The sequence below is a fragment of the Aotus nancymaae genome, unplaced genomic scaffold, assembly GCF_030222135.1.
Source record: "Aotus nancymaae isolate 86718 unplaced genomic scaffold, 86718_ANA_hifiasm-v0.15.2.pri h1tg000049l, whole genome shotgun sequence".
Classification (NCBI taxonomy): domain Eukaryota; kingdom Metazoa; phylum Chordata; class Mammalia; order Primates; family Aotidae; genus Aotus; species Aotus nancymaae.
The window spans coordinates 10,258,667-10,278,538 of record NW_026988463.1 but is presented as its reverse complement, the minus strand read 5'-3'; the positions used below and the strand labels follow the sequence as shown (position 1 = coordinate 10,278,538).

At 43.3% G+C, this 19,872-nt stretch overlaps 1 protein-coding gene and 1 pseudogene across 3 annotated transcripts in view; one reads left to right on the top strand and one right to left on the bottom strand.

Moving 5' to 3' along the window:
- Nucleotides 1-19,872, bottom strand: part of ATF7IP2 (activating transcription factor 7 interacting protein 2) — a 130,166-nt gene that overhangs the window by 99,426 nt on the left and 10,868 nt on the right. The gene's annotated exons all lie outside the window — the stretch shown is intronic.
- On the top strand, nt 7,677-9,011 carry LOC105714345 (tubulin beta-4B chain-like; annotated as a pseudogene).

The following is a 19,872-nucleotide window of genomic DNA, read 5'->3' as shown; positions in this document are numbered from 1 at the left end:
AAACCTAGGGAAAACCATTCAGGACATAGGCGTAGGCAAGGACTTCATGACCAAAACACCAAAAGCATTGGCAACAAAAGCCAAAATAGACAAATGGGACCTAATCAAACTCCACAGCTTCTGCACAGCAAAAGAAACAGTCAATAGAGTGAATCGGCAACCAACAGAATGGGAAAAAATTTTTGCAGCCTACCCGTCTGACAAAGGGCTGATATCCAGAATTTACAACGAGCTAAAACAGATTTACAAGAAAAAAACAAACAAGCCCATTCAAAAATGGGTGAAGGATATGAACAGATACTTTACAAAAGAAGACATACATGAGGCCAACAAGCATATGAAAAAATGCTCATCATCACTGGTCATTAGAGAAATGCAAATCAAAACTACATTGAGATACCATCTCACGCCAGTTAGAATGGCGATCATTAAAAAATATGGAGACAACAGATGCTGGAGAGAATGTGGAGAAATAGGAACACTTTTACACTGTTGGTGGGAGTGTAAACTAGTTCAACCATTGTGGAAGACAGTGTGGCGATTCCTCAAGGACCTAGAAATAGAAATTCCATTTGACCCAGCAATCCCATTACTGGGCATATATCCAAAGGATTATAAATCGTTCTACTATAAGGACACATGCACACGAATGTTCATTGCAGCACAGTTTACAATAGCAAAGACCTGGAACCAACCCAAATGCCCATCGATGATAGACTGGACAGGAAAAATGTGGCACATATACACCATGGAATATTATTCAGCCATCAAAAACGATGAGTTTGCGTCCTTTGTAGGGACATGGATGAACCTGGAAACCATCATTCTCAGCAAACTGACACAAGAACACAAAATCAAACACCACATGTTCTCACTCATAGGAGGGTGTTGAACAATGAGAACACATGGACACAGGGAGGGGAGCACTATACACTGGGGTCTGTTGGGGGGAATGGCGGGGACAGCCGGGGGGGTGGGGAGTCGGGGAGGGATAGCATGGGGAGAAATGCCAGATATAGGTGAAGAGGAGGAAGGCAGCAAATCACACTGCCACGTATGCACCTATGCAACAACCTTGCATGTTTTTCACATGTACCCCAAAACCTAAAATGCAATAAAAATAAATAAATAAATAAATAATGCTTAAAATAATAACAGATACAGTTTCTTGTACGTTTCCTGATTTATAGTAGACACTTGATGTATAGTAACTATTATTATTATTATTTTGGAGACAGAGTCTCACTGTGTTACCCAGGTTGGAGTGCAGTGGTACGATCTTGGCTTACCACAACCTCTGACTCCTGGGTTCAAGCCATTCTCCTGCCTCAGCCTTCTGAATAGCTGGGATTACAGGCATGTACCACCACACCCAGCTAATTGTTGTGTTTTTAGTAGACATGGGGTTTCACCATGTTGGTCAGGCTGGTCTCAAACTCCTGACCTCGTGATTCACCCACCTCAGCCTCCCAAAGTGTTGGGAATACAGGCGTGAGCCACTGTGCCTGGTCAGTAACTATTATTATTAAAATTAATACAGCTGAGAATATCAATGATCTTGAGCAAATTCTTTAGATTTTTGTGTCAGAATGCTTTCTTGTTTGTTAGTTTTCTTCCAATGAGGATTGTGGTGGGCAGAATTTGTACTCCCACGATCTTTGTCTCCTAGTGTGCCTCTTATGGTTGTAAGTTAACTTACGTGGCAAAAGGGCTTTGCAAATATGAGTAAGGTTATAATCAGCGGACTTAAGATGGAGTACTTAGCCTGGATTTTCCTGGTAATTACAATGTAATCATGTGAACCCCTAAAGGCAAAAGACAAGTCATATATGCAGCAGAAAGACAATTCATAGATTTTCAAAGCACAGACAGAACTCAACCCATGGTTCCTGGCTTGAAGGATGAGAGGGACCACAGGTAAACCTTGAGAATGAAAGTAGTTCTGCCAACAACCTGAATAAACCTAGAAGCAGATTATTCTGCACAGCTTTAGCTGGCTGACAGCCTATTGAGATCCTAAGCAGAGTTCCCAGCTGAGTCCACTGTACTTTTGACTTGTAGAACTGTGAGATAAGTAGGTAGTGTTTTAAACCATTATGTTTGTGGTAACTTTTTATGGCAACAATAGAAAACAAAAGCAAGCATTCATTCCACACCCTTCTCCGCATCCCCTAAGGCAAGGAACTATATTTCCCAGGTGCCCTTGCCTCCTGTGTTCTGCATTCACCTGTGTTTTGGCCAATGGAACGCACTTCCTGAAATTTGGAAAGTGGCAGACTCCTGGGAACTCTCGACCAGCAAGAGGATTCCAACCTGAGTGGGGAGTGAGTGAGAAGAGAAGACAGACAAATGGGGTCAGGAGGGTTGAGGAGTCAGTGCTCCAACAACCACTTTATTTTCAGAAGCTCTGTATATATACATTTTTCAGACTTCTTTTCCTCATGTGCTCACAACTATGCAAGGTGAAAGATTAACAAATGCCATACGTGCTCGTAAAAGGTTAATGATTATTTAGGGTGCTCATCTAAAGCATTGTTCCTTGTGAATGCATTCTTTCTCTAGTTTATCTTTAAGCCGGTTCTCCTTTTCTCCTGGATATCTGATCTCGAGTTCCTCCTTCCAGGAGACAGTGTGTCTGGGTCCTAACCTTCCCGTATTGTGAAACTCGCTCTGCAAGGTTTCACACAGGAAGGCTCCCAACAGGTTATTGTGGGTTTTTTCCCTAGGTTTTGGCTCTCTTTCCCACCAGTCCCTGTCTCAGTCATTTAAGGCAGCTGTGATAACAGTAGTTTTCTGAACTTTTCTGCCCTTTGGGGCAGCCTGGACCATAGAGGCAGCAACACAAAAATGTGAGGCCAGGCACGGTGGGTCACACCTGTAATTCCAGCACTTTGGGAGGTAGATGAATTACCTGAGGTCAGGAGTTTGAAAGCAGTCTGACTAATATAATGAAGCCCCATCTCTACTAAAAATACAAAAGTTAGCTGGGCATGGTGGGGGACACCTGTAATCCCAGCTACTCAGGAGGCTGAGGCAGGAGAATCACTTGTACTTGGGAGGCAGAGGTTGCAGTGAGCCGAGATTGCGCGATTGCACTCCAGCCTGGGCGACAAGTGCAAAACTCCATCTCAAAAAAAAAAGAAGAAGAAAAGAAAACCAATGTGACAGTACTCCTCTAGCCCTTACAGAACTTATGAGCATCTAATTCTCTGTACTAAATGGCATTATGTTTGAGAAATCTGAAGTGGTTTCCTTTTTCCAGGACTGAACCCTAATTAATAGACTTCTTCATGCCTGAGTTTCCTGACCTATAAAGTGAAATTACTAACAATACATAAGACACAGTAAAAATGTAACCACTTAGTATTATTGTATGAATTAAATTACATTGACTCAATTCATGTAAAGTGCTCAATAGGTACTTAACAAACAGTAAGTATGCAATAAACATTTGTTACTATTTTATTTTCTAAAGGGCTATTTGTGTCATTACCAAATTGGCACTACAAAATGCCAGTTTATGCTACCTTTTCTCTAACCTACCATGAACATTCCTAGCTTAAAAATAAACATACACCAGCCTGAGCAACAGAGAGAGACCTTGTCTCTACAGTTTTTTTTTTTTTTTTTTTTTTTTTTTAATTAGCCAGGTGTGGTGCTGTGTGCCTATATGCCTAACTACTCAGGACCCTGAAGTGGGAAAATTGCTTCAGCCAGGAGTTCCAGGCTGCAGTAAGATATGATTATTTCACTGCACTCCAGCCTGGGTGACAGAGCAAGACCAAAAATAAAAAAATAAAAAATAAAAAAAAAGAAGAAGAATGAAAAAAGAGAAAGGGCTGGATATGGTGGCTCACACCTGTAATCACAGCACTTTGGGAGGCCAAAACAGGCAGATCACGAGGTCAGGAGTTTGAGACCAGCCTGGCCAACATGATGAAACCCCGTCTCTACTAAAAATACAAAAAATTAGCCAAGCGAAGTGGCAGGCACCTGTAATCTCAGTTTCTTGGGAGGCTGAGGCAGGAGAATCTCTTGAACTTGTGAGGTGGTGGTTGCAGTGAGCCAAGACCATGCCATTACACTCCAGCTTGCACAACAGAGCGAGACTCTGTCTCAAAAAGAAAAAAAAAGAAAGAAAGAAAGAAAACACACATAAATGTGAGGACTAAACTCTGATTTTTAAAAATCTTGCCCAAGTTCCTGTATAAGAGACCTGGGGAGTCATGCCCTACAAACCATAAGTTCTCATCATATGGGTTTTATTTAACCCTATATATCATGATTTACTTTCCAAACTGACAAGAAAGTCAAAATATTTAGCCCCAAAACATGTTTTTATGCTGTATTTTGAAATGGTCCTGCAAAGCTGTCCCTTGCAGAGGAAAATGTGCATCTGTAAAGAATCTCTATTAACATATCTAGATCTTTTCCTTCCAGGCCCTCCCTATACCGAAGAGATTAAGTAAAAGTCTAGCACCCTTTAAAGGTCTGAATAGAAAACGTGTCATCTGTTGTCTCTAGGGCAGCCACTATAAGACTTCAAAGGAACCTTGATCTCCACAGTCTTTTATCTTAACCTGAACATTTCCTGATCCCAGCTTTTTTTTTTTTTCCTTTTGAGACAGACTTTTGCTCTTGTTGCCCAGGCTGGAGTGCAGTGGCATGATCTTGGCTCACTGCAACCTCCACCTTCCAGGTTCTAAGCAATCATAGTAGGCCAATCCTTCCATTGACAACCACGTCTACTCATCTTTCAAATCACTTCACCTTTACCTACAGCATAATGCTTATTATATTGTGTTGTCTCTTTTCTCATTTGCCTCTTCTTACTATTTATGAACATTTTGAGACTAGTGGCTCATCTTTCAGGTAATATGTAAAACAATCTGGGTAAAGCACTTTAAAAAGTACCTGCCTGTAGGATATAATAAATTCCTCTTCAAAAGTTTTAACCTGTAAATTGTTAAGTACAATGAATTCTGAGATCCTCTCCAAAGAACCAATGTATCTGTATGTTCAGCTCCTCTGTTCTTTGTTCTCCATTTTAAAGTTTAACTTCCTGGTTCTCTTCGCCCCCTTACCCCTAGTTTTAGTAAACATCTTTCCTGCTAGTTCTAATCAGTAGTTCACATCTGTTCCACTGGTCACCTGCTTTGACCGGAGTCACCTTTAGTTACCTGTTCCATAACCATCCTTCCCGTCAAACTGCTCACACCACCACTCTGACTCATACCACTGCTTCCTTAAAAATAGCCAATCGGAATTAGCTTAGACTGTGCAGTCCAACCCTAGCCAATAGGGGAATGACAGAGCAGTAGGGGCTACTTGTGTTAAGGATAATAACCCCTTCCTCCTCCCATGTTTGGGTGTACACTTGCCATTGATCCACCCATGAGACGTACCGTTCTATAGAAGTAAAAATTGCCTTGTTGACAAAATTTATATTTGAGTGCTATTTCTTTTGTGGCACTGAAAATTTACATATAACAATTTGGTGACCTGTATGGGATCTCATTCTCCCTGGGTGGGGGTGGGAATGGCGGTCTTTGGTCCTGTCTCATGAGGAGGCACATCCTGCTGCCTCATTGCAGTGGCCTCAGGGGTAAGGTATTGAGACCCACCAGTTGTAATGAATAAACCCAGACTCTCAGCAATGCAGAAAGAAACTGGCTAGCAACCTGGGAAAAAGGATCCTCACATACTACGGCAACCAAGTAATTCTGTGCACAGACCAAGATAAAAAAATTTTACATAAGTGACGAAGTATTTTCTTGGTGGTCAGGACCAAGGAAAGAAAAGCTGTGGTGGTGGTAAAATACTCCTTGGTTGGAACATACTAAGGCAAGAAAAAGCCACGGGGTGGTGAAGTATTCCTTGGCCGGGGTGCCTTGGAGATTAAAAAGAGTTGAGAAATTTTCCATAAGGGAAATTGAGCCTTACCCCAAAAGACAAAAGATTTTCAATTAGGGGAAATTGAGCCTTACCCCAAAAGATGAGAAATTTCCAATAAGGGAAATTGAGTCTCACCATAAAACCATCAAGATGGGATATATTCCAAGTCAGGTGAGAGGTAAAAACAATAAAGCTGGCAACAATAACATTCCTCCCAATGGCCCCCTAGGCCTAATATTAAAATATTAGAAAGGTAATGAAAAGACAGAAAATAAAAAGAAGCAACAAATAATAAAGTAATGTTGTTTTATCTGGACTCAAAACCCAATCCTCAAACCCTCAATTTTTAGGCCAAAAATTTGGGTCAAATGTGGATTGGATCTGTTAGCTTTTTATAGAGTGTGTTAGTAATAAGAGTCCCATATCTCAGGAAGAACTGAATTATGCCTTGTACTGAGCCTGCTAGGCACCAAAGAGTGTGAGGAGAACCATCCCTCCGCTAAGAAACTCCTGTTATTCAGGTAGAACTTAATGAAAACACTTATAAAAGTGACTCTGGCATACAGAGATGGGGGCAAAGAGGGAGTCAGAGAAACAGAGAGAAAGAGAGAGAGAAAGAGACAGAGAGGCAAAACGGGAGTCAAAGAAAGAGAGAGAGAAAGAGAGAGAGAGTCAAAGAGAGAGAGAAAGTCAGGCAGAGAGAGAGAGCGCAAGAGAGAGAAAGAGGCAAAAAGAGAGGGAGAGTCAAAGGAAGAGAGAGAGGGGGAGAGAAACACAGAAAGCCAGAGGCAAAGGGAGAGAAAGAGAACAAAACAAATGTTTGAAATTAAAAATAGGTTACTTCAAAAGAGAATGTTTCAAATGGGAAAAAGAACAAAAGTCCTATGTAAAAATGAATCAGCTAATATTAAATTTCTGTTAATTCCAGGGGCAGAAACAAACCTATTAGAGAGATATTTAATGCTAAAATTTGGCTTAGGCCTCTATATTAATCAGGGAAAATTCCTCCCCTCCCTAAACATGCTCACCACCACAGACAAGGAACATATCCATCCCTAGGTATGAAAAAAATCAAAAAAAGGGGAATCAAGGAAATTACAGATTTCTCCAATTCAAGTTAAATTAAAAATCTAGCAAAATAATAAAAAGAAAATAATACCCTATTCCTTTAAAAGCTAAGGTAAATTCAAAACCTATAATTAATGATTAAAGGTCTTCTCTGTGATGGGTTTCTTGAATCCTATATGTCTCTCTATAACACTCCAGTACTGCCTGTAAAGAAGCCACATGGGTCATACTGGTTAGTGCAAGACCTTAGAGATATTGATCAGATAGCCAAACAGGCTACCATTTCTTAGCCGTACAACTGGCCTGCTTTACGGCTAGGTAAAACCTAGGACACATGGAGATAAATGGTAGAATAAGCCAGACTTTATTTGCACTTCTATCTAGGTCCAAGGCTCTACACCTAGCACATAATTAAAATCCCAAACTTATGAGGTTTTCAACAAAAGTAAAGTTTACCTAAAGTTAATAGTGTAACATGTGTTACCCTAACGTCCAATCTTGTGGCCTTAGGCAGTCTGGTCCACAGACATAAAGAAGGTTTACTTTGGAAAAAAACGGTTATCATCGTTGAAAATAAAAAAGGAGGGGGGTGGGCACGGAGGGAGGCCAAGGTGAGCGAATCACGAGGTCAAGAGATTGAGATTGAGTCTGCGCGCCAGCTTCTCTGCCTGTTTCTCTGTACTTCTACCCTCGTCCCCGCTGCCGCCGCCGTCATGAGGGAGATGGTGCACCTGCAGGCTGGGCAGTGCCAACCAAATCGGCGCCAAGTTCTGGGAGGTGATCAGCGATGAGCACGGCATCGATCCCACGGGCACCTACCACAGGGACAGCGACCTGCAGCTGGAGTGCATCAACGTGTACTATAACGAGGCCACCAGCAGCAAGTATGTGCCCCTCGCAGTCCTCGTGGATCTGGAGCCCAGCACCATGGACTCCATGCACTTTGGGCCCTTCTGGCAGATCTTATGGCCAGACAACTTTGTTTTCGGTCAGAGTGGTGCTGGGAACAACTGGGCCAAGGGGCACTACACAGAAGGCGCGGAGCTGGTGGACTCAGTGCTGGACGTTGTGAGGAAGGAGGCTGAGAGCTGTGACTGCCTGCAGGGTGTCCAGCTGACCCACTCCTTGGGTGGGGGGACTGGGTCTGGGATGGGGACCCTCCTCATCAGCAAGATCCAGGAGGAGTACCCAGACAGGACCATGAACATGTTCAGTGTGGTGCCCTCCCCCAAGGTGTCAGACATGGTGGTGGAGCCCTACAATGCCACTCTCTCAGTCCACCAGCTCATAGAGAACACAGACGAGACCTACTGCATCGATAATGAAGCTCTCTACAAATCTGCTTCAGAACCCTCAAGCTGACGATGCCCACCTACGGGGACCTGAACCACCTGATGTCTGCCACCATGAGTGGGGTCACCACCTGCCTGCGCTTCCCAGGCCAGCTCAATGCTGACCTGCGCAAGCTGGCCGTGAACATGGTCCCATTCCCCCGCTAGCACTTCTTCATGCCTGGCTTTGCCCTGCTGACCAGCCGGGGCAGCCAGCAGTACCGGGCCCTGACAGTGCCTGAGCTCACCCAGGAGATGTCTGATGCCAAGAACATGATGGCGGCCTGCGACCCCCGCCACGGCCGCTACCTGACGGTGGCCGCCGTGTTCAGGGGCCGCATGTCCATGAAGGAGGTGGACGAGCAAATGCTTAATGTCCAAAATAAGAACAGCAGCTACTCTGTCGAGTGGATCCCCAACAATGTGAAAACAGCTGTCTGTGACATCCCACCCCGGGGGCTAAAAATGTCCGCCACCTTCATTGGCAACAGCAGAGCCATCCGGGAGCTGTTCAAGAGCATCTCGGAGCAGTTCACGGCCATGTTCTGGTGCAAGGCCTTCCTGCACTGGTACACGGGCGAGGGCATGGATGAGATGGAGTTCACTGAGCCTGAGAGCAACATGAACGACCTGGTGTCTGAGTACCAGCAGTACCAGGACGCCACGGCTGAGGAGGAGGGTGAGTTCGAGGAGGAAGCCGAGGAGGAGGTGGCCTAGAGCCCCAATCGCTGGGAAAGCAGGAAAGCGGTGTGAACTCTTTATTCACTCCCAGCCTGTCCTCTGGCCTGTCCTGCTGTGTGTGCACCTGCTGTTTCCCCTTCCATACTCCACGCTGTACAGACACCACCATTAAAGCTTTTTCATAGTGAAAAAAAAGAGATTGAGATCATCCTGGCCAACATGGTGAAACCCCATCTCTACTAAAAATATAAAAATTAGCTTGGTGTGGTGGCATGCATCTGTAGTCCCAGCTACTTGGGAGGCTGAGGCAGGAGAATCACTTGGACTGGAGAGGCAGAAGTTGTAGCGAGCCAAGATCATGCTGTTGTACTCCAGTCTGGGTGACAGAGTGAGACTCTGTCTTAAAAAAAAGGGAGGGTGAATTTATGTAAAAATAATCTTATGTGGCAAATTTTTGCCCTAAAGTAAATTAACTCATTGTTTAAAGAAAGGGATGTTTACCACGAGTCAGAAAGTTGAGGCATGTCAAAGATTGTCTGTGAAAGTCATGAAAAAATGTTATAAAAGAGGATTTATGCAAGAAATGTTGTATAATTTACAAGTAATTAGCCCTTCTAAATGTAAAACTATTGAAGAAACAGATTATGTGCAAGGTGTGTAAGAAAAGTAAATTATACTTTTAGTAAAAAGATTATAAGGAGGCATAAGAATATAGATTTTTAACCTACATTAAAAGGTTAAAAATTTGTTTTGAAGGTTTAAGCAAGTTTTGAAATGTTAATTGTAAAGGAAATTCTGTGTGTAAACATATTGGCTAAAGTTAAACAAGTATTATCCAATTTTTCTGTAAACTGGACATTAAAAGCACCATGGGTCTTTCATAAAGCACTAACCTGCTATTTAACAAAAATTATAAAGGATTAAAAAGAGTCTATAAAAATATTACCTTATGGTCAGACATTAAAATTGGATAAATATGTCTATAAGGTTTTATTAAAATTGAGTCTAACATTAATAGCACACTAATATAAAGGTGGAATATAGCTTATCTAGTATAAAATCATACAGGGAGCATTATCAAATATAAAATGGTATTTGGATTTGTTGGTCTAAAAACTAATAAAAACAGGTGCTAAAGAGAACTCAGAAGGAAAATGGATATTGCCAGACTAGAAACAAATGTTATCCAAACCTCTTATGAGGAAAATCTTGTTCCAACTGCATCAAGGAACCCACTGGGGACCCCAGACCATGTGTGATGCAGTTCCAGAGTTTGTGGGTATATAGGAATTTATATCCCAGCCAAACAAGTTACAGATAGTTGCTTAGTATGTAAGAAAACTAACAAACAAGCTATTAAAAGATTATCCCTTGGGGGAAGGAATCCAGGCTTAAGACCATTCCGAAGCATCCAAGTTGATTACACAGAAATGCCTCCAATATATCATCTAAAATATTTACTAGTGATAATAGATCATCTCACTCACTGGGTCAAAGCTATCCCCTTTTCAAATGCAACAGCCAATAATGTAGTCAAGTCTGTAATTGAAAATATAGTACCCAGGTTTAGACTAATAGAAAATCTTGACTCAGACAATGGAACTCATTCTATCTCATATATCATTAAAAAGCTATCCCAAACATTAGACATTAGATGAAAATACCATATTTTCTGGCACCCAACTTCATCAGGGAGAGAAGAAACAATGAATCAGACTTTAAAGAACCACTTAACCAAATTGGTTCTGGAGACTCAGTTACCATGGACCAAGTGCTTCCCTACTGCCCTGCTGAGAACCTGAACTGCCTGATGGAAAGGTATTGGTCTTTCTTCTTATGAAATGCCCTATGGATTGCCTTATTTACACTCCATTGCTGACATTCCTATCTTAGAAACAAAAGATCAATTTCTTAAAAATTATATACTTGGTCTGTCTTTTGCTTTCTCTTCTCTTAAAACTAAAGGTCTCTCAGCACAGGCACCACCCCTAAAGTTCCCAGTGCATCAACATCAACATGAGGATCACGTCCTCATCAAAAGCTAGAACGAGGGAAAGCTCAAGCCAGCCTGGGAAGGACCTTACTTAGTCTTCCTAACTACTGAACCTGTAGTCCAGACAGCAGTGAGAGGATGGACCCAACACACCCAAGTCAAGAAGGCACTGCCCCCTCCAGAGTCATGGGCCATAGTCCCAGGGGAAAACCCTACCAAATTAAAGCTAAGAAAAGTTTAACCGTCCTTCATTTACTTTATTACTCCTTCTTCTTTCCTTGTTCTACTGCTGGCTTCTAATCATCAACAGTACTGATGCAATCCAGTGCAATGCTGTGTTCTTACCTCTACCTCTACTAATCATGAGCCTACTTCAGGTTGCTTCTATATCATAGAAGCTAACTTGGCTGGCACAGACCTCATAGGGTCTTTCAAAATGCATTTTATTAATCCTTCATCCTCTTTGCCCCCTCCCCGCTCTTCTCCGTTTGGACCTTCTTCTAATCAAATTGTCATCCCTTCCATACCCAATGATAGGAGCAAAGTAGACACTGAAGAAATAAATGATTTAAAACAAACTTTAGCAATAAAGACAGGATATTAAGATGCAAATGCCTAGTTAAAATGGATCAAATATTCTGTCCACATGTTAAACAAAAGCAAGTACGCTTGTGTGCACAGCAGGCCAGAGGCCCAGATTGTCCCCTTTCCACTAGGATGGTCCTCCAGTAGACTAGGCATGGGCTGTATGGTAACTCTTTTTCAGGATTCCACAGCCTGGGGTAACAAGACATGCCAAGCTCTCTCTCTCTGCTGTATCCTGAAGTTCAACACACTACAAGTCAGCCCCCAAGGGCAATCCAGCTTCTGTCTCCTGACACTAAGTTCACTTCGTGTCTCTCACGACAAGGAGGAAACTTAGCATTCCTTGGGCCTAAAGGGATTCAGTGAGCTTAAGACTTTTCAAAAACTTACCAATTAGTCAACGCTTTTTCATTGTTGAGCAGATGTATGGTGGTATTGTGGTGGACCTTTACTGGACACTCTGCCAAGCAACTGGAGCGGCACTTGTGCTCCAGTCCAATTGGCTACTCCTTTCCCCTGGCATTTCATCAACCAGAAAGAGGAAAAATACAACATCATAAAGCGAGAGAAGCCCCTTATGGGTCCTGTGATTCTCATGTTTATTTAGATGCAATTGGAGTCTCACAAGGAGTACCAGATAAGTTTAAATCTCAAGATCAAATAGCTACAGAATTTGAGTCAATATTTTGGTAGGTGACAATCAATAAGAACATAGATTGGAAAAATTGCATTTATTACAACAAACAGTGGTTTATTAACCACACTAGACATGCTGTTAAAGGAATAGCTGAACAATTAGGGACTACTAGCCAGATGCCTTGGGAAAATAGAATAAGTTTAGACATGATATTAGCAGAAAGAGGAGGAGGTTGTGTCATAATTAAAACTCAATGTTGCACCTTCATCCCAAATGATACCACCCCTGGTGGAAGTATAACAAAGGCATTACAAGGTCTAACTGCTCTGTCTAATAAGTTACTCAAAAACTCAGGGATAAACAACACTTTCACAAGGTGGCTAGAAAAATGGTTCAGTAAATGGAAAGGAATCATAGCCTCAATTCTCTCACAGCCATAGTAGGTGTACTCATTCTTGTCACATGTTGTGTTATACCATGCTACCGTGGGCTGGTGCAGTACGCATAGAAGCAGTACTCACTAATACTTCCCTTAATTCTCCACCTTATTCAGATAAGCTTTTTGTTTTAGAGATTTTAGAGGTTTAAGTTCAGCAGCAAAGCCATGATACGTTAAAAAAGTTTGAGGAGGAAGTACTATGAAATAAAAAGGGGGAAATTGTAGGCTATAATAAATTCCACTTCAAAGGTTTTGCCTGTAAATTGTTGAGTTCAAGGAGTTCTGAGAGCCTCTCCAAAGAACTAATGTATCAGTATGTTCAGCTCCTCTGTTCTTTGTTCTCCATTTTAAAGTTTAACGTCCTGGTTCCCTTCACTCCCTTAACCCTAGTTTTAGTTAACAACTTTCCCACTACTAATCAGTAGTTCACATCTGTTCTCCTGGTCACCTGCTTTGACCAGAGTCACCTTTAGTTACCTGTTTTGTAACTGTCCTTCCCACCAACCACTCACCCTGCCACTCTGAGTCATACCCCTGCTTCCTTTAAAATAGCCAATCGGAATTAGCTTAGACTGTGTGGTCCAACCCTAGTTAATAGGGGAATGATACAACAGTAGGGGCTACCTGTGTCAGGGATAAGAACCCCTTCCATTCCCATGTTCAGGTGTGCATTCATCATTGCTTCACCTGTGACATGTACCATTCTATAGAAGTAAAAATTGCCTTGCTGAGAAAATTTATATTCGAGTGCTATTTCTTTTGTGGCACTGAAAATTTACATGTGATATGCCCCATAGTAAGTACTTAATAAAAGTTTACAACTACTATTACAAATATAATCATCACCACCCTCTCATTATCACTGTATCTCCTTGTTTCCATTATGTGACTATATAACAGACACTCAATAAAAGAAGCTCATAAAATGAAAATGAATGAATACATTCTTTCAGAATTAGGTTTTCAACATATCATTTATAATATCATTTTGATAAGCATACATCAAAATAGAACAATTGGAATTTATTTAAGGAAAAATTATACATAACAACATAATTGTTGATTATGAATGCAACATTAGATTATAAAATAGAAATACTGTTATCATGAATATATTTTTTAAAGTATGATTATTGTGATAGTTAAGTTTTATGTGGTGACTTGGCAAGACTATGGTACCCAGTTGTTTGAAACATAAGTCTAGATATCATTGTGAAAATATTCTGTAGATGTGATTAGCATCTATAATCAGTTGACTTTCAGTAAATTACTTTCGATAATGTGGGTGAGCCTAATCCAATTAGTTTAAGATGTTAAGAGAAAAAACAGGCCTCCCAGAGAAGGAATTCTGTCACAAGACTAACATAGAAATCCTGCCTCAGACCAGTAACAATAGCTCATACCTGTAATCTCAGTACATTGGGAGGCTGAGATAGGAGGACTGATCGAGGCCAGGAGTTTGAGACCAGCCTGGGCAATATACTGAGACCCCATCTATACAAAAATAAAAAAGTTATCTAGACATGGTGGCTCACATCTGTAGTCCCAGCTACTTGGGAAGCTGAGGTGGGAGGATCCCTTGAGTCCAGGAAGTTGAAGCTGTAGTGAGCCATGATAGCACCACTGTACTCCAGCCTGGGCACCAAAGCAAGACCCTGTCTCTAAAAAAGAAAAGAAAGAAAGAAAGAAAGAAAGAAAGAAAGAAAGAAAGAAAGAAAGAAAGAAAGAAAGAAAGAAAGAAAGAAATCTTGCCTAAGTTTCTAGCTTGCAATCCTGCCCAACAGATTTTGCACTCAAGACCATAGCAACAGGCCAGGTATGGTGGCCCATGCCTATAATTCCAGCATTTTGGGAGGCCAAGGAGTGCAGATCACTTGATGTCAGGAGTTTGAGACCAGCCTGGCCAACATGATGAAGACCTGTCTCTACTAAAAACATGAAAATGAGCTGGGTTTGGTGGCACACACTTGTAATCCCAGCTACTCAGGAAGCTGGGGCAGAAGGATCACTTAAACCTGGGAGCCAGGGGTTGCAGTAAGCCAAGATCATGCCACTGTACTCCAGCCTGGGAGACAGAACAAGACTCCATCTCAAAAAAAGGAAAACCTCAAACAACTCTCAGGGCAAAAACATGGCTATTTGGAGGACATCCCTTATAAACACTGAAAGACAAATGAACAACTTGCTGCCACATGAGACAAAATATTATAGTTGAGGGAAAAAAAAGAACGCTTTGGATGAAAAGCTCATAATTAGGATTCACCAGATAATTAGGGCAGTAAAAACCAACAATGAATCTTGGGGACTATTGAAAGCCATGACCTTGCCCACAGCATGATAAAAATTCATAAAAGACCTGAGACGATCCTATGCCATGATTTTAACTCTGGCTGATCATTAGAGAAAAAAAGAACTGAATGCTGAAGCAGAGACAAAGAGCTCCAAGAAAGATAAATGCAAAGAGTCCACACTAACATATACATATATACTGTGATGGTTTTATATATATATACACACACACACACATACACACACACACACACATATATACACACACACACACATACACACACACATATATACACACACACACACACACACATATATATATATATATATATTTGAGATGGGGACTTGCTCTGTCACCCAGGCTGGAGTGCAGTGGTGCAATCTCAGCTCACTGTAGCCTCCGCCTCCCGGGTTCAAGCAATTCTCACACCTTAGCCTCTTGGAGTACTGGGATTATAGAGGTGCGCCACTATGCCTGGCTATTCACACTAACATATTTTATCATCAAACTATCAAAAACCAAAGATACAGAATCTTGAAAGCAGCAAGAGAGAGGCACTTTGTCAAGTAAAGGTGATCCTCCAAAAAACCAACAGCCAATTCCTCAGCAGAAACGAAGGATGTCAGAAGAAAGTGGGATGACAAATTTAAAGTGCTGAAAGAAAAAAGAAAACAAAAACAAATCAAACACACACACATACACACACACACATATACACACACTGCCAACCAGGAATTCTATGCCTGCAAAACTAGCCTTCAAAAATAAAGAAAATAGGACCTTGCCAGATAAACAAAAGCTGAAGGAATATGGCACTAGCAAACCTGCTCTACAAGAAATGCTAAAATGACTCCTTCAAGAAATGCTGAAAGAAAATAAAAGGACACTGAACAGTAATACAAAGCTATATGAAGAAATTTTAAAAAATGGTAAAGGTAACTGCCAAGAAAAATACGAACACCAGCATTATTTTATTTTTCATTAACTGCCCATTATTTTATTTCTACTTGATTCTTTTTAACCCTACAACTTCTCCAATCCTGTAACGCCTCTGGGTGGGAACTCACTGCCAGGTGGTATTGGTGTGATCATCCTGGTGGTCTTTATCCTCCTCACCCTCACCTGTTACCCCAGACCCAAACTGCACCCTTGTCCCATCAGGTCCAGTGCCTCCAGGACTTGGCACTTGTGTGTCTCCTCAAATCCCCAGCAGACAGGGTGCAGTTCAAGCTTGCTGCCTTTGAGATGTGGAGACATCAATGGTATCTTGGGTATAAGGCCAAACCCAAGCCACCCCCGAGACCACTAAGTCCCCCTAAGTACTTCCCATAATGGGTTCTGCCTCTTCTTGACCCTCTACACCCCTCCAGTGCATGTTGAGGAATTTTACCTCGGATTTTTCAGAAGAGTACAGAGTCCGCCTTGCAAAAGGCAGGCTCCGAAATCTCTGCGAAGTGGAATGGCCAAGGTTTGGAATGGATGGCCCCCGGCCAGATCACTGGATTTTAAAACGGTACAGGCAGTGTGGGAAGTCGTTACCAGAATGCCTGGGCACCCTGATCAATTTCCCTATATTCACCAATGGCTGGACCTAGACCAGAATCCCCCTCCTTGGCTACGATCCTGCACCGTCATAGTCCCTCATCCAGGGTCCTTCTAAGCTGAATTTCTCCTTTGCCCAAACCCTTGGCTCCCTCCCTTCCTCCTGTGTTGCCACCTTCAGAAGAGGAAGACGGTTTTCTTCCTTTGCCTCCACCTTACAATCCTCCACCTCCCTTGGGATCCCCTTCTGTCTCTTCAACCTTGTCTCCTATGGCCTTTCCTCCACTGCCATCCCCTGAACAGCCAGCCTCCATGGATCTTTTGCGCATCACCTCTAGGCTGTGGTCCCGGGTAGAGGTCACTCCACTGCTTCCGCTAAGATAGGCACCGCCCCCACCGGGCAGCGGGCAGGCTGGCCCGTTTATGGTCTACATTCCCTTTTCTACTTCTGACCTGTACAACTGGAAACATCAAAACCCACCATTTTCTGAGAAACCCCAGGTCCTGACTGCACTGGTGGAGTTCATGTTCCAAACCCTCTGACCCACTTGGAATGATTGCCAGCAGCTTCTTCTAACCCTCTTTACCTCTGAGGAAAGGGACCGCATTTGTAGGGAGGCTAGAAAGGCTTTCCTTGCCTTGGCAGGTAGGCCAGAAGAGGATGCCCAAAACCAGTTAGAGGAGGTTTTTCCCTCTACTCAACCAAAATGGGACCCAAATACTGTGGGAGGGAGGAGAGCTTTGGACGAGTTCCACCAGTGTCTCCTAGCGGGTATTAAGGGAGCTGCTCGAAAGCCCATTAGTTTGTCTAAGACAACGGAAGTTGTCCAGGGGCCTGATAAGTCCCCTGGAGTGTTTTTAGAGCATCTTTAGGAAGTTTATCAAACTTATACCCCGTTTGATCCAGCGGCTCCTGAAAATAGCCATGCTATTAATTTGGCATTTGTGGCCCAGGCAGCCCCAGATATTTGAAGAAAGTTGCAAAAGCTTGAGGGATTTGTTGGAATGAACCTTTCCCACCTCCTGGACATAGCCCAAAAAGTTTATGATAATCGAGAACAAGAAAAACAGAAACAGGCTGCTTTGGCAGCTGAAAAGGCATCTGATAAGGCATCACAAAGACAGGCAAAAATCATAGTAGCTGCAATCTGGGAAGCAAAAGTGCAGCCCTCTCCTGGAAAAGTCGTACTGGGTAAAGGCCCAAGTCAAAACCTCAAGACCCCGCAAGAAAAAGGGAACAACGCCCTGACTACAGAATCAGTGTGCCTGTTGCAAAAAAACTGGACACTGGAAGGAGTGTCCGAAAAGGCTAGAAGGGAAAGTTCTCACTCTTTCGGAAGCCAGAGAATCTCAGGAGGACTGAAGGGGCTGGGGCTCCCTGCTCCTTGGCCCCCAGGATCCCATGGCTACTGCTATAATGGGGGGCCAGCCTGTACGTTTTCTAGTCAACACCAGGGCGGAGCACTGTATTACAAGCCCCTTTGGGGAGTGTCTCCAACAGAAAGATTGCCGTGCAGGGCACCACAGGAACTATTCAGGAATTCCATTTCCCCATTCTCAGGAAGTAAATTTGGGTCAAAAGAAAGTAACCTACACGATTCTTGTAATGCCAGAGTGCCCTTTCCCCCTTCTCAGACGAGACCTACTCCATAAGCTACAGGCATCTTTCTCCTTCTCAGCAGATCAAGCCTACCTCACACTGGGAACCACAACACCTCCCACTGCTCAGCTCCTACTAACTGCCCCCTTGTCAAAGGAGGACCTCTTAACCCCCTCCTTATAACTGGTGGAAAATGAGGTTAACCCCCTCCTATAGAATCTACAAACTCTTTTCCCCTGAGTCTGGGCAGAGTCAAATCCTCCTGGACTGGCAAAACACCACCCGCCAGTAGTTGTAGAACTTCTGGCCACCACTCTGCCAGTTCAGGTAAAACAATACTCTGTAAGCCAGTGTGCTTGTGAGGGAATCAACCCTCACATTCAACAGCTATTACAGGCCAATATACTCACACCTTGCCAGTCTGCCTGGAACACTCCATTTTTGCCAGTCCAAAAGCCTGGGACACATGATTACCGACCAGTACAGGACTTGCAGGAAGTCAACAAGTGGACAGTCACAGTCCATCTAACTGTCCTTAATCCGTATACTCTCCTTAGTCTGCTCCCACCGGAATATACCATATACATATTCCTTGATTTAAAGGATGACTTCTTTGCCATCTCTCTGGCCCCCAAAAGCCAGCCAATTTTTGCTTCTCAATGGACAGATCCTGGTTCGGGTGATACCACCCAACTCACTTGGACTCGGTTGCCCCGGGGGTTCAAAAACTCCCCCACTCTTTTTGGAGAGGCCCTCCAACAGCACTTAACACCCTTCTGAGCCAGCCATCCTGACTGCACATTGCTTCAATATGTAGATAATCTGTTACTGGCTACCAAAACCACTGACAGCTACCTGCAAAATGCTAAAGACTTGCTTCACCTCCTCCAGGAACTTGGGTATCGGGTCTCGGCCAAAATGGCCCAGCTTTGTCTCTCCAAGGTTTCTTACCTGGGGTACGATATAAACAAAGGAAAAAGGGCACTCACCAATGCTCGAAAAGAGGCTATCCTGCGTGTCCCCACTCCTGCCACCAACAGACAGGTATGTGAATTTCTGAGGGCCCGCAGGATACTGCTGCCTGTGGATACTGGGTTTTGCAGAAATTGCCAAGCCTCTGTACGTGGCTACTGGTGGAAATGGCCTGCTGGTTTGGACTGACACGGAATAGCAAGCCTTCCAAAACCTAAAAAAGGCACTGACTGAGTCCGCTGCTTGAGCCCTCCCAAATATCTCAAAACCATTTCACCTCCTTGTTCATGAAAGCCAGGGGGTCGCTAAGGGGGTATTCACTCAAACCCTGGGGCCATGGCGCTGCCCCATGGCCTATTTGTCCAAGAGGCTGGATCCCGCGGCCTCTGGATGGCCAAGTTGTCTGTGAGTCATGGCAGCAACTGAAAGTCTAGTCCAGGAAGCTGACAAATTAACTATGGGTCAGAACTTAACCCTCACGGCTCCTCATGCCATTGAGACATTGCTGTGCAATGCCTCTGGAAAGTGGATGTCAAGTGCCCGCATATTACAATACCAAAACCTGCTGTTAGATCAGACATGTTTAACCTCCCCCACAAGGTGTTTAAATCCAGCCACTCTTCTACCTGATCCAGACCTGAACACACCAGTCCATGATTGCCAGGAACTGTTGGAAACTACAGAGACTGGCCGCCTGGACCTCCAGCATGCCCCCCTAGAGAAGGCTGATGCTACCGTATTCATGGACGGCAGCAGTTTCCTTGAACAGGGAGTGCAAAAGGCTGGGGTGGCCATCACCGTAGACACGGACATTGTGTGGGCCCAGGCCCTGCCGGCAG